This window comes from Myotis brandtii, unplaced genomic scaffold (genome assembly GCF_000412655.1).
Source record: "Myotis brandtii unplaced genomic scaffold, ASM41265v1 scaffold53, whole genome shotgun sequence".
NCBI classification, from domain to species: Eukaryota; Metazoa; Chordata; class Mammalia; order Chiroptera; family Vespertilionidae; genus Myotis; species Myotis brandtii.
Window position 1 is genome coordinate 2,758,853 of NW_005369942.1, and position 14,234 is coordinate 2,773,086.

General features: G+C 35.0%; 1 pseudogene; it reads right to left on the reverse strand.

Moving 5' to 3' along the window:
* Positions 1–894: 894 nt before the first annotated feature.
* On the reverse strand, positions 895–1,568 carry LOC102261712 (annotated as a pseudogene).
* Between the last annotated feature and the right edge of the window lie 12,666 nt (positions 1,569–14,234).

Genomic DNA, 14,234 nt, shown 5'->3' on the forward strand with positions numbered 1-14,234 from the left:
GTTTGGTGTCTGGCATTAATTGGGGGAAATTTTCAGTCTTTTTTTTTATTTTTATTACAGTTAACCTTCAGTACTATGTGAGCTTCAGGGATATGGCATAATGGTTAGGTATTTATATACCTTACTAAGTGATACCCCAATACGTCAGTTAGCCACCTGACATCATACACAGTGATTACAGTATTATTGACTAGATTTCCTATGCTCTACTTTACATACCTGTTACTATTTTATAACTGCCAGTTCATACTTCTTAATTCCATCACCTGTATTTCTTTTGTTTCTTTCTCTGTTAACTAGGCTTTAGTTAACTACTTTCTCAAGAGAACAGGTCTTGTTAAGAATGGAGTGCCCTGGAGTATTTTTTCCTCCCCCTCCAGAATACCAAGGGCATTTTTCTGCAATATTTACTGTGAGAACAGGTTAAATTCCTCTAAGTAAATCTTACAGTGTTGTGGGGGCCCCCGATGACTGGAATCCCCTGGGGTTTTTAACCTCAGGCTTGCCCACACTGAGCCTTCAGCATTTCCTTACTTGCAGTTAAGGTTTCCTAACTCTTCCCTCTCTGGTGTTCATGGTGGTTTCATTTTGGGATCTCTGCTCAAGTCAATAGAGATGATCTGTTTCTGTCTCTGTCTCCAGTCTTGGGGGCAGTGTTCTGTGTTCTTCCATCTCTTAGGGACCTGAGAAAAGTTTTTTTTGTTTTATTTTTATTTTTTATTATTTTTTGTGTGAGCAGTCATCTGATTTATAAAAAGATGTAACAAAATTTTAAATGATACAAAATATCATTTTCAAAACAACATCAAAATCATTTTCAAAACACCACCAAAAAGTGAGCGTATTTAACTGTTCTCAGCTCATAACAGCAAATGTGTGAGTGGAGCAATAACGCATATTGTAGCATGTTTAATAAACCTTCAACAGAGAAAGTTGGTTGAAGGAAAGCAGAGAAACTTTGTCTTTTAAGTATTAGAACCCGGGGGCTCCATAAGCATCTGCATCTGCTCAGTGTTGCACCTATGGTTAGACATGACATGATGGGAACTCCAGGGATCTTCCTGATTCTTCGTTTAAGATCCCCATCAACTGTGGCCACAATATAACACTCGTGCTGAGTTACTCTCTGTACTAAGCAGTCATCTGCATAGGTTCCTTTGTGTGGGCATGGTAATCGTTCAAATCTTGGATCCTTGGCGATCCTTAGAGCCACTCGATACTTCTGCCCCAATTTCTCAATTTCAGCCATTACACAGTCAGTTATACAAGGGATACACTTGGCATAGAGACAATCCATCATTGACTGCACTAAGTCCAGTTTGGCCTTAATGGAAAAGTTGATAAAGTTGGTATCAACCAGGATGTGGTGAGGTGGGCCTAGCTGTGTGTTATATTGGAAGAATAAGCAGGAGGGGTGTTGGGGGACTTCTCTTTCTTTGAGTGCACTGGGATCTTTCTTTTCTTTCTTTTTAGGTTTTAATCTATCCTTTTCTTTAAGCCTCTGATCTCTGAGACTAAGCATTCGCTTCTTGGTCGCATACTTCCTTGTTTTCTTTTGCTTCCCCATGTTCACGCTGCACTCTTGTTTCTTCCGAAGTTTTTATTTTTATTTTCAATCTGTTCAGCTTTTACTTGTCAGGACCCCATGATGACATTCAAGATCCTTACACGCAGAACTGGATGGACAATGGACCCTAAATAAGTCATTTTAAAATAAATTGCTTGGCCATTATTTAAAGCCTACCTAACAAGATCTAAATCCCTTCCTTGCTAGAGATATTGTGGCCTTGCACCAATATTTTGGAAGCCAGGATTCTAAAATTATTTTGGACACTCAGTCCTCCTATTACCTGTCTCACAAGGGAACACAAAGCACTTGAAGAGATTGGTATTTAGGGATCTTCATGCTCTGCACCCAGTTGTGAAACAATAACCTTTACCCATTTCTCCATATTTATTGTCTGCCTAGAAACTGAGTGTGTAGATATCTTTTGTTTCTAGAAGCTCTTTCGTAAATAGCTTAGGATAGTTCGTGTGTATGTGTGCACGCACGCGTGTGTGCGGGGTGTGTGTGTGTGTATGTGTATGTATGTATGTATGGAGAGAGAGAGAGAGAGAGAGAGACAGACAGACAGACAGACATAGAGTAGGCTGGTCTTGTATTACTATCCTTACAATTGATCCCCAGCTCTCAGCTCATAGCTACTTATAAAATTATATATCAGATTAATAATCCTTTTCACCTTTCTTTCGTTATCTCTTCTAATAGCCTAGATTACTGGGGTCGGCAAACTGTGGCTCTCGAGCCACATGCGGCTCTTTGGTCCCTTGAGTGTGGCTCTTCCTAAGCCTTAGGAGTACCCTAATTAAGTTAATAACAATGTACCTACCTATATAGTTTAAGTTAAAAAAATTTGGCTCTCATAAGAAATTTCAATCGTTGTACTGTTGATATTTGGCTCTGTTGACTAATGAGTTTGCCGACCGTGGGCCTAGAACATAAACTTTTTAAATATTAACTAATTGAATTGCTTCTCTACTGGGGGCAAGACAGAGGAGAGAAGAGAGAAATCATGACCATAATTGTGAAATCAAATGTAATGCTTCTGTGATTTTGCAAAGGCTAAAACGTACATTCTCCATGTAACAATACCTCAGAACACTGTCAACAGGCCTCCTCTATCCTAGTCCAATGCCCACCTGTCCCAAAGTGTACTCAAAACTGGTATCAGGTACCAATTACTGAAGAAACATTTTTTTTGTTAAAGAATAATTTTAAAAATGTTCAATTGATGGTGAGCAGATATAATGTCACTATTAGCACAATAATTTAATTTCAGTGTTGTAGAATATATTTCTTCACTTTGTGAAAGTTTCATTTTTAACAGTTTCATTTCTCATAATTTTTGCCTCTTTCTCTCCTAGAGTAGACATTATTGTCTGCCTTATTGATTTGCAAAATGCAGTGCTAGCCCACAGCTCTGCACAATCACCAGTATGCTGTGTCCAATATTTTACTGGACTTGAGGGACCATTTTATGCATTTATCACCCTGTGCTGCTATTTAGCGAAATGCCATGGCAACATTTGTAAAGCATACAGAGACCTAAAGAACCCTATGTGGTGTTTTTCTCTCTGATTGATTTTGAGTATATAACTGCTCTCCAATGGATAAAAAGCAAGAAAGTAATTTGGCTTTACCAAATAGCTCTCATGAAAGTGATCATTGTATTTTCTTATAGGAACAGAAAGGAGGTCCAGGGGATTTTTTCAGTGATGTATATTCACTTAATCCCTTACCAAATAACCTTATAAAAAAAATCAAAGGACTGATTCTTCTCACCCCCAGCACAATTTATTTAAACATATCAATAAACCTCTCACATAGAAAAATATATGAACTTAAGTATAAAAATGGGCATACGTATATATGATCTTTGTCCATGTACATATGATCCTATTATAGAAAGTAGAAATAATACTGCTTACTTAACTTTGTACATTATAATTTTCACTCAACTAAATATGAACATTTTTGTATTTCATAGTAACATCCCCTACTATAATATAGCTTTTATTCTGGAGTTGTATGAAAATGTATTAAGCTAATATATTTCAAAATTCTCATAATCACAGCAATGTTTCAGTGAATGTCCTTTCATATAACTGTATTACTAATTTTTAAGAATAAAATTATAGAAAAAGGTGTCTGCAAATGAACCATTTTACATTTTTATCACAGTCACCAATCTTGGTATTACAATTATGTTTGATAAATATCTTTTCAAAGGAGAAATATAACATTATTGATGTTTTAATTTGAATTATTTATATTAAATGCAAAGTAAAGTAACTTTAGCTGGTTAATTGTCATAAGTGTCATATATTTTTATCTATTTAATTTCTTTTTTACTCATTACCATTTCCCCCTCAGTTTCAACTAGAGTATTTATTATTTTTATATAACTTTAATTTTTTTATAGTCTGCCAGATATGGGGCAAATAATCTCCCTTGTATTCCTTTTGCTTTTTATGTTTATGTTTAATTTTTCTTCACATTGTAAACTTCAATGCTATTTTCTATCAGTAATTTTTGAAATGTATATTGGTGTTTTGATGTTACAGAGAATTTTAATAATCTGCATATTTTCTAAACATTTATTTTTGTTTTATTTTACTTTTCCTGATAATTTAAAGATCCCCTTGATTAATTTCTATTTATAAATGTATCGATGTCTTTTTCTACCAAGTTAATATTTTCAATTTATTTCATAACATTCCATAGAATTTTAAATGAAATATTGTTAAATGTTCACAATATGATAAATATCTATAAACTCTTGTGTTTTTTTTTTTTGGTATGTTGCAAACCATTTAAATCTTAGTAAAATTTATATAAGTATTTCCAGCTTTTTTGTTTTTTTAAAGTTTTCTATATTTTAAAATCCAGAATGGAATCTGAAATTTCCATTTATTTTAATACACTAATTTTTCCCAATTATTTTGAAACAAAATATTATTTTTTATTTGCAATTACTGCCATTAATTATGTGAAGTCATTGTCTAATTCTTACCCATGTATGTTTTCCTGTAGTAAACTTGACTTATTACATTAAATGCCAAGCAACAAATAAACAAGACAAACAAAACTCATAGACATGGACACCAGGATGTGAAAGGGGGTTGGAGAAGTAGTGAAGGGTAGAAGGGGTTGAGTGTATGGTAACAGAAGGAGATCTGAGCAGGACAGACCTACTTTGGCTGAACATTTAAATTTCATATATAAATGTCACTGGCACCCTGTGGTTCTATACGTTTCAGTTCCTTAGCCTTTTGATGTGCTGTCTCCTTTTACTGAAAGAGATAAGAGGCCTACTATTTAGTTTATAACTGTTTGCTAATGTACCTCAACAGTCATCTATTCAACAGAAGAGCAACCAGTCAGTTGCACTGTTCTAGTCACAGTTACCCCCATATCTTTCAAAATGTCTGAAATATTGCACCTGAAGGGGTGTTTCCCTATGTTAGGATGGTTTCTCAGATCATCTGGGTCATGTTAATAATTTAGCAATTTGGCCACCAATGTTTACTAGGGACTCTCAGTGACCACATACTTCTCACCCAATGGTGAGTGAGTCAGTTCCAAGTCCTTATTCTATTGCTTGTTTTCTTAGGCAGCTCTTGAATCTTCAGAGGAGCAGGAAACAAAGATGATATTACATGTGCAAGAAATGTATATGTAGAAATGACTATGAGGACAATTAGCAAGGAACCAAAGGAGTCATGGAGAGCCTTGGATACCATGTAGGTTTTCTATCAGTGAAGAAGAGAGGGAGGGCAGGAAGCTGGTAGGAAGAGACATAGACTATAATACAGTTCCGAAGAAGGTTCACCCAGACTGGAGGGGACTCCTTGAACCAAAATCTCCAGTTGGAGGAGTTTCATGTCTCACAGGAATGGAACTGCATTCCTCATCATTGGAGGGAGAAGCCTTTGGAAAGGGTGACCATATCAATCAGTAATGCTCTGTGGCAGGAGATCAGAAAGACATATTTTCATGGCAACCGCAGATGCTGTCTAACGTTCAATAGAAACATTTCTTAAATTAGTGTCCCCCATTTCCTAGAGCCTTTAATTCTCTTCAATTACAGACATTTTGGAGAGGCTCTGCTAGATTTTTCTCTACGTATTTCCTTTTGAAGAAACGTTTGATGTTTCTCTTTATGGTCCTTTTAAATCTTGACACAATAGGGACAGAATTCCTTGGAGGTTGGGATACGAAGTGATGGCCTTTTCTGATTTTTACATTAATACATATATAGGCTTTTTTTGTTCTTCTTTTCTTTGTTCATTTAATGCTGGTTTTGGGAAGAAAGTTAGAGGACCTGCTCATGCTTTTATCTTTCTCAGAAGTTCCCCTGATTCCTGTTGAATCCACCTGCTTATTCAATCTATGTGTCTCACTGAATGATGTGTCCTTGCTCAAACCCTTCTTAATACAAATGAATGAGGTCTTTGTACTAAGAAGGTGACTTATTTTAGGTAAGGTATCTGCTTAGAAATAAGTAAAATAGTTGTATAGATACATGAACAAATGCAGTTGAAGTGAACATTGATTTTTAGAAAGATAACATAAGAGGATGGATTCAACTAAATCTGGTAGAGGTAGCCTTCTATATTTTTTTACAATTAAATACTTCTGAAATATTTTTTGTGAATATGCAGATTAATCAATTAAATTTTGAGTTATCTTGTCTTTTTAGACAGTTAATATATTAAAATTAAATCATTGGAGTATTAATTCATCTTTCAAGAAGTGCATTGCACAGCCCTACATTAAAAAGACCCAAAAGAATATGCAGAAGCCATTTTACCCTGAAGTCATTGTAATTGAAATAGTCACACAAGCTTGAAATTTTTAAAAATGTTCATTCACATATTATAACGATGTTTTTATCAACTAATGATATCAGCTTAAAGCATGCTAATATACAGTCACTGGCAAGTATTTTTAAGTAGAACTAAGGTACTTTTACTGAATATTGATCTGTAATTTGGTGTTCTCATATTTATAATCCAGTGTGGTGTCAGTAATTGTGTTGTTGTTTTTTAATCAAATGAGGTGAGAAAGAAAATATAAACAAAACAAAAACCTTTTAAAAATCAACCTGTATTACATTTCAATACAGATTTTTAAAAATTTTATTTCCTTTAATTTTTTAGAATTGTATAGTCACAGCTAATTTAACAGCATTTTAAAATTAATTTCCTTTTGTTAAGTTTTTCCAAAGCGATAGACATAGTTTTCATATAAACACACACACACACACACACACACACACACACTCACACACACAGACACACACACACACAGTTTCTTAGGCACATAAATAGCAGCAAATTATGTAATACTTAATTAAATCACCTTGTACCTTTCACAGTTTTAAATTGCATGATTGAGTTCAAAATAACCTCAGTGGACTCATGGTAGGCACTCAACTTAATTCATGGTAACTACAAGTGCCAAGATCTCTTAGTAAGTAACCTGATAGTTGTCAGTGTTTCAAAGACATACTTATTGGTAAATATATTACAGAGAGAATGGAGGAAATAGTTGGATCCCAACTAGTTACTTAATTAGAAGGTGATTAAGGAAGCTTCTACCGCACGAATATGCAATTTCCACATTTTCGGCATTTTATTTTTGTGGTTTATTTGTAAACAATATGACAATGTGCTACATTAATATATTCTGTAAGGAAAAATATATAATAGTGTCTAGAATCACTTAAAGACATAAGCTGTTCATTTCAGAATGCTTGATAGTAAAACTTGCTAGGTATCTTAAGCTGTGTAGTTATATTTAATAGTTACATAATTATTCTTAATAAAAGAAGAGATGAAGAAACAGATGAAAGTAAGCAATATTTTTACTTTATTTCATACTTATTCACATACATCTAGTAACTGGTTTAGAAATTTAAGGTATCTCATTAATTAATGAAAATAATTATCTGCCTAGAAGAAAAAATTAAAAATCAACATAAATCACTATCAAGAGAGTACTTGAATTTTAAAAGTGTTGTTTTAAAATTTGTTTTGCTTTGGTTATGAATACTGTACTCTTTAGTCCCAGCTACTTGTCTATTATTATTGCTCCAGTTGACATCTCTCAATGTTAGAGCTTTTAAAGCATCTGAAACACTAGCAAATGGAATATCTTACTGGATGGCATCATTTTTGGTCCTCTTTGGATAATCTGACTTACATAATCTAATTCTTGATTTCAATGTTTTATTTATAGGGTGATTTCCCTCTATGGAGTTCCTGAAATAATTTGAATAAAGGGGAAGTTCAATTTTTCAAGCACAGGAAACCAAGTTTCTTGTATCCAACAAGTAAATGCTCACAAATTCCTAAATAACTGTTTCATTGACATTTGAACTTTAAATTGTTTCTAAATATTATTTATATTCATTAAATTGCTCCTGATGAGTACTTTAGTTTTCATAAATACTTGTGATCATAATTCTGCTTAGTACTGCCATCTGGAACCACATACATATATTAATAATTAAATGTTTAAGTTCAAGCTTTTTTGAGTTTACATATTCATGAAAGTAATTTTTCAATTACACTAATGCTTCAGTGTTTATAAACAATGTAACTCTAAAATGCATAGGCAAATAAACTTATTCATTTTAATCACAATTTAGTTGCCTTTATGGTTGCTATTTCAGCCCTGAAATGAGGGTGCTCAAGGCACTGGGCATGAGCAAAACTTAAAATTAAAGTTATTACGTGTGATATCAGAGTGCCCTTTTCTGAAACTGATTTGCTTGAAAATTGATAAGAGTTTTAGAACAGCTGCGTAGATTTTATTCCTGTGCTATTGGTGCTGCTTAACCTGTGCCCCTCGCTTTCCTCTTGCTCTATCTTCCTTGAGGACTGACAAGCCATTAACAGTAGGAAAAGAGAGCTGTGTTCATCTTATGAAATTATTTCTAAGCTAAGTTTTCAAACAACTTTAAATGTGCTCTTTTTTTAAGGAATATTAGTTTCCTCCTTTCTTCCTCCCTCCTTCCTTTCCTCTCTCTCTTCTCTTTTTTCTTTCCCTTCTGTCTTTCATTCTGTCTTCTCCTTCTTTCCCCCTCAATTTCTTACTAAAAACCTCTTTTCTGAAGAGTGTAAAAATTTAACACCTGCAACTCACAGTAAAAATTGAACATTTAAAAACTGTGACTCTGCAAATGCTATTTTATGTCTTTAAGTGCTGCATGTTACTGACTTCAGTGTGCTTTAACATGGAGAGGTCAGAAACTTCAGAGAGAACGTATTTATCATTGTGTCTGCCATAAACAACATTCATCTGCAACTTTGTTAGAAGAATATTTTATGAGCAAAATAAATAGTTCTTATTTGCAATTCAACAGGTTAGTTAATCATTTATTCAGTTATGAAAAACAGGTTATACAGGCTTTTCTAAGTTCAAGTACAAACAATGTTCTGTTAAGAGAATAACTAGTCAAAAAGTACTTTGCATAGGGGATAAACATCTTTAGACCTATAGCTAAGGACAAAGGGTAAGCTATCAACCTATGCCCAAATATGTGTTTTTATATTGTTTGCCCTCATTACAACCCTTACAGTCAACGATTGCAAACCTGCTCTCTAAGCATGCTTTAGAGACCCCCCATTTTGCCTGCCACTGGTCATTCCCCTTTCCAGCATGAATAAACTGTAGAGGCCAGGGAGGCATGCTTACCTGAAATCTAGTGTCTCCTCTCCTTAGCCATGAAATTTGGACCCTGGAACCATCTCTAGTTCCTCCATAGTTCTTGTCCCCAAGGCTATGCAAAGGTGAGTTTCCTGTTACTGTGCTTACCACTAGGCCCTAATGTTGGGCCAGGGCTTCCATTGTTGACTAAAGGGTTGTGGTTGGATCTTGCATATGAGGGTTTAGATGTTCCTTGTAGTGAGGGAAGGTACAGGGATTGGGGGGAAGGGAGGGGTGCCTGCATTTGTACTTGAGTTGGCCCTGCAAATGCAGATAATTTTTGAAAGATAAACTTCTGAAAATGTCTACTTTGTATCTGAAATCAACTTCTAATTTAAATTTCCTAGTTCTCTAAAGGGCTATTAGAAATGTATGCTTCAACTAGAAGCCCGGTGCATGAATTTGTGCACAGGTGGGGTCCCTCAGCCTGGCTGGTGATCAAGGCCGATGGGAGAGGGGGGAAAGCCGGGGGGAGGGACCATGGGAGGTTGGCCAGCCAGGGGGAGGGGACCGCGGGAGGTTGGCCGGCCAGTCGTGGGAGCTTGCTGGCTGCTAGAGGTTGGCTGTGGGAGTGCACTGACCACCAGGGTACAGCTCCTGCATTGAGTGTCTTCTCCCTGGTGGTCAGTGCACATCATAGCAACCAGTTGTTCAGTCGTTTGGTTGTTTGGTCGCTTAGGCTTTTATATATATAGATGATGTCATAAATACAGGAATGGGCAAAAGTAGGTTAAATTTCCAGCCATTATTGTCTAAAAGATAAATCATAAGGATATGAAATAGTAACAATAATGTGGCAAATAATACAAATAAATAATACAATAATTAGTGATTAAAAATAATACAAAAATAAACAATTTCGTGTACTCACAACTGTAAACCTACTTTTGTCCCTGTATGTTTTCCTTTTCAAAATATCACTTTACTGCATTGAACTAAAAAAATTATTGTTAATATTCTTCTTTCCATCACCAAATGCTACCTGTGTAAGTTATGAAAGAACCAAATACTAGGCATTTTATTACATATGGATTGATATTTCAGTTATCATGGTAAATTTTAATGTGTTATGTAAGACCCTTTATTACAAATGGAATAATCTACCTTTATATTACATCTCTTATTTGAAGTAGTTTTCAAATAGTGCTATAAAATACGTAAGAGTTCATTAATGATAGTATTTATATTATAGTTGTGACCATTATAGTTCCTACCACATAGGAAAGGAAGTAATGCATTTGAGAGATTTTAACAATAAATACTTTAGTCGTTTTGTTCTGTGAGTGATAAAATGAAAGAGGATGCCCAAGTTTTACAACTAATTACAACCACTTGTTTGTTATAAACTTCTCCATGGCATCAGATATATCTTTCAAATATACTACTGATTTCAGAAAGAAAACATTGTATTATAGTTGAATTGCAATCAGAGTAGTTTGGCTAAAATAAATTAAGGGCCTATGTGTAAATATAAACTTTATGCAGATATTTTGTAAAACCTTAGCAATGCATCCTAAATGGCTGAATTCCACATTACTAGGTTTGGAATCTATTCATTGGCTATATTTGGTAATATTTCATGCAACCTTTTTCTATGCTCTATGTAGAAAATTCACTTAATATGGAGAATCCTAAAAAAATTCACCAGTCCCTCTCCCTATTATGTATTTATTGCCCTTGTCTGTCCAACTACAGCTTTACTCTCTTGCTTAGACAGCTGTAGAAAAAACCTGTGTTAACAGCACATTTTCATGGTTGGAGTTTCATGTTGCATTGAAGCCACAGTCTGTCAGTGTATCTCCCAAAAGACACGAGGGTGTTATTGATCTGGTTTTCCTTCACATTATCTTTCAATTCTTGATTTTACTTGACTTATAGTGAATCAGTTAAAAGCTTACTGCTGAAGCATGCTATTTCAATGACAGCTTTCAGTGCTGCACTGCTTTTGAAGAGATTTGGCTGCATGTAAGATATGGTTTAGTTGTCAGTCCTTAGCATGCAGTTGACAACTTAAAATAATCCATAATTGGTTACAGGATTACTCATGTGAGAGCTCCTACATGAACTGTGCAGCCTGTTGGTATGTCAGTGTCAATGCTGTACATAGGTATCTAACAGTAAGTATTCTTGTGATTTGGGGGACAAGGCCTAGAAATATGACACTTTCAGAGATCAACAGTATTATAAAAAATTAGGCTACAACAGATGGCATAAGATCTACAGAGGTGCTTTTTCCAAAGAGATAGTTTATATATAGGGTAGGGCAAAAGTAGATTTACAGCTATTCATATGGGAAATAATACAGTCCTATCTAATAAAGAGGGAATATGCTAATTGACCCTCACACCATCACAAAGAAGGTGGCACCCACAGCCAATAAGGAGGGAATATTCTAAGTGACTGCCACACCCTCAAAGATGGCGGCACCCACAGCCACAAGATGGCCGGCAGGGGAGGGCTGTTGTGGGTGGCCAGGCCTGCAGGGGAGGGCAGTTAGGGGCTATCGGGTCAGCAGGGGAGCAATTAGGCGTCAATCAGGCTGGCAGGGGAGTGGTTAGGGGGTGATCAGGCTGGCAGGCAGAAGTGGTTAGGGGCAATCAGGCAGGCAGGCAGGCAGGCGAGTGGTTGGGAGCCAGCAGTCCCGAATTGTGAGAGGGTGTCTGACTGCCGGTTTAGGACCGATCCCTGTGGAATCGGATCGGTCCTAAACCGGCAGTTGGACATCCTCTGAGGTGTCCCAGATTGGAGAGGGTGCAGGCTGGGCTGAGGGACATGCCTCTAGTAATAAATAAATAATAATACAAGAGTAAACTCTGTTTTACATACTCACAACTTTAAATCTGCTTTTGCCCTACTTTGTATATGTTGCTTAGAAGACTTGGTGAAATAGTACTAGTAATTTATTCAGTTACCATTGTAAAACAAGGAAGATGTAATCTAATTACAATTTGTGGGTATATATAAAGATGTATGAATATACTGTTACAAATGTATGGTGGGTTAAATGAAAGTTATTTTTATGTTCTTTCCTAAAAATAACTCTGGGAAATGTATAGTATTTTCAGAAATTCCAATGGCTAGCAATTTAACCCCAACATAATAATTTTCGAATTAGTTCATATAGTGAAAGAATAGAAATTAACATTGTATAGCTTTGTAAATATTGGGTGTATACTATAGGCAATGTGCAGTATTTGATATTATTTATCAAAGGAGTAACTAGGGCTGCTAGTAAGTCTACTAGGTGACTGAGGCCTCTTTTCTCTCTCTCTACACTCACACACACCAATCTGATATTGTTTTTTCAATTGGTCTAATTGCACTAACACCATGCAATTACATAATGTTTATTATATGCTGGTGTCCTTTTTTCTAGTTTCTACTTGATGCCTACCCAGACCTTACCTACCCAAATGATGCTCATACTTCAACAATTAAATGTGTAGAGCTAGAATGAGCATGAATACATATTGTTTTCCTGAGTACTCTAACTCTTGATGATATTTATCTTAACTAATATCTTATGGCACTTATTGTTTGTGACAAATTATTTATTCCATGTGTGTGTTGAGGGATCCGGGGATTCAGGAGTGAATAAAAAGTCCAAAATTTCTGATGCTTATATGGAGTTTACATTCTACTAGAGGTGACAGTCATTTGTGCAGTTGTTTCCATATGATCTTTTGCTTTTATTAAACAATATTGTGTGGCTTATAATTTCTTCTCATTGAGAATATAATGTAAATGATAAGAGAAACCTGTTTTGTGTTTTGTACACACTCACAATAACTAGTGGATAGTGTTTTTGTTGCCAAAACTCAAAAACAAAATAGTGATTAAATAAAAAAGTGAAGTTTATGTTTTAAATTATTTTAAAATTTTGAATATTATTTGCCATATTTCCCCAACATTTTTGTTTGTAAGAGTACCATGGTCTTACAGCTGCTGGCAATTTCTTAAAGTGTCCCAGAAAGTTCGTTGCAGTGAAAAGTAAGCCACATTTTGACCCTGACATACAGAATCAATGGCACATGTTGAGGTATTGTGTGGCTTATAATTTCTTCTCATTGAGAATATAATGTAAATGATAAGAGAAACCTGTTTTGTGTTTTGTACACACTCACAATAACTAGTGGATAGTGTTTTTGTTGCCAAAACTCAAAAACAAAATAGTGATTAAATAAAAAAGTGAAGTTTATGTTTTAAATTATTTTAAAATTTTGAATATTATTTGCCATATTTCCCCAACATTTTTGTTTGTAAGAGTACCATGGTCTTACAGCTGCTGGCAATTTCTTAAAGTGTCCCAGAAAGTTCGTTGCAGTGAAAAGTAAGCCACATTTTGACCCTGACATACAGAATCAATGGCACATGTTGAGGGAAAGGGCAGGAAGCTTTGGAGAGAAAAGACATTTGAGTGGATTATAAAAACACTATAGCTCTCTCTTTTAACTTTTTTATTTTCTAATAGTAAAAGAAACCAAGTCTTTCCTTGATGGAACTATTGTTAATTCAAGGAGAAAAAAAGAATAAAGAGAAAGGTGGAGAATGAAATGAGGGAAGCATTTTTTTCTTGATTTTTTGCTTCCATGCATGTGACAAAAATATTTAAGGAGAAAATAATAGACCCACCATAGGCCTAATGTGGGTCACTTATCAAAGGATTCACTATCTTCTCTTTAAACCTCAAGTGTCTAATTGTGAAAGTAGATTTTAAATTTTGAAATCAATTGACAAAATGTGTCCAAATTAAATAAAGGTCAGAAAGGACACAATTCTGTCACCTGAATTGAATATTATTATGAAGATATATTTCTTATGATTATTTTCACATAAGCCTGCTGCCTAATTTGCCTTCAGCTTAATTATGATGGCATAAGCCCAATATTTAATTAAGACCTATATCCTATTAACTAATGGTTGAATTTGACACCTTGTTGCTATATCCTAACAGGGT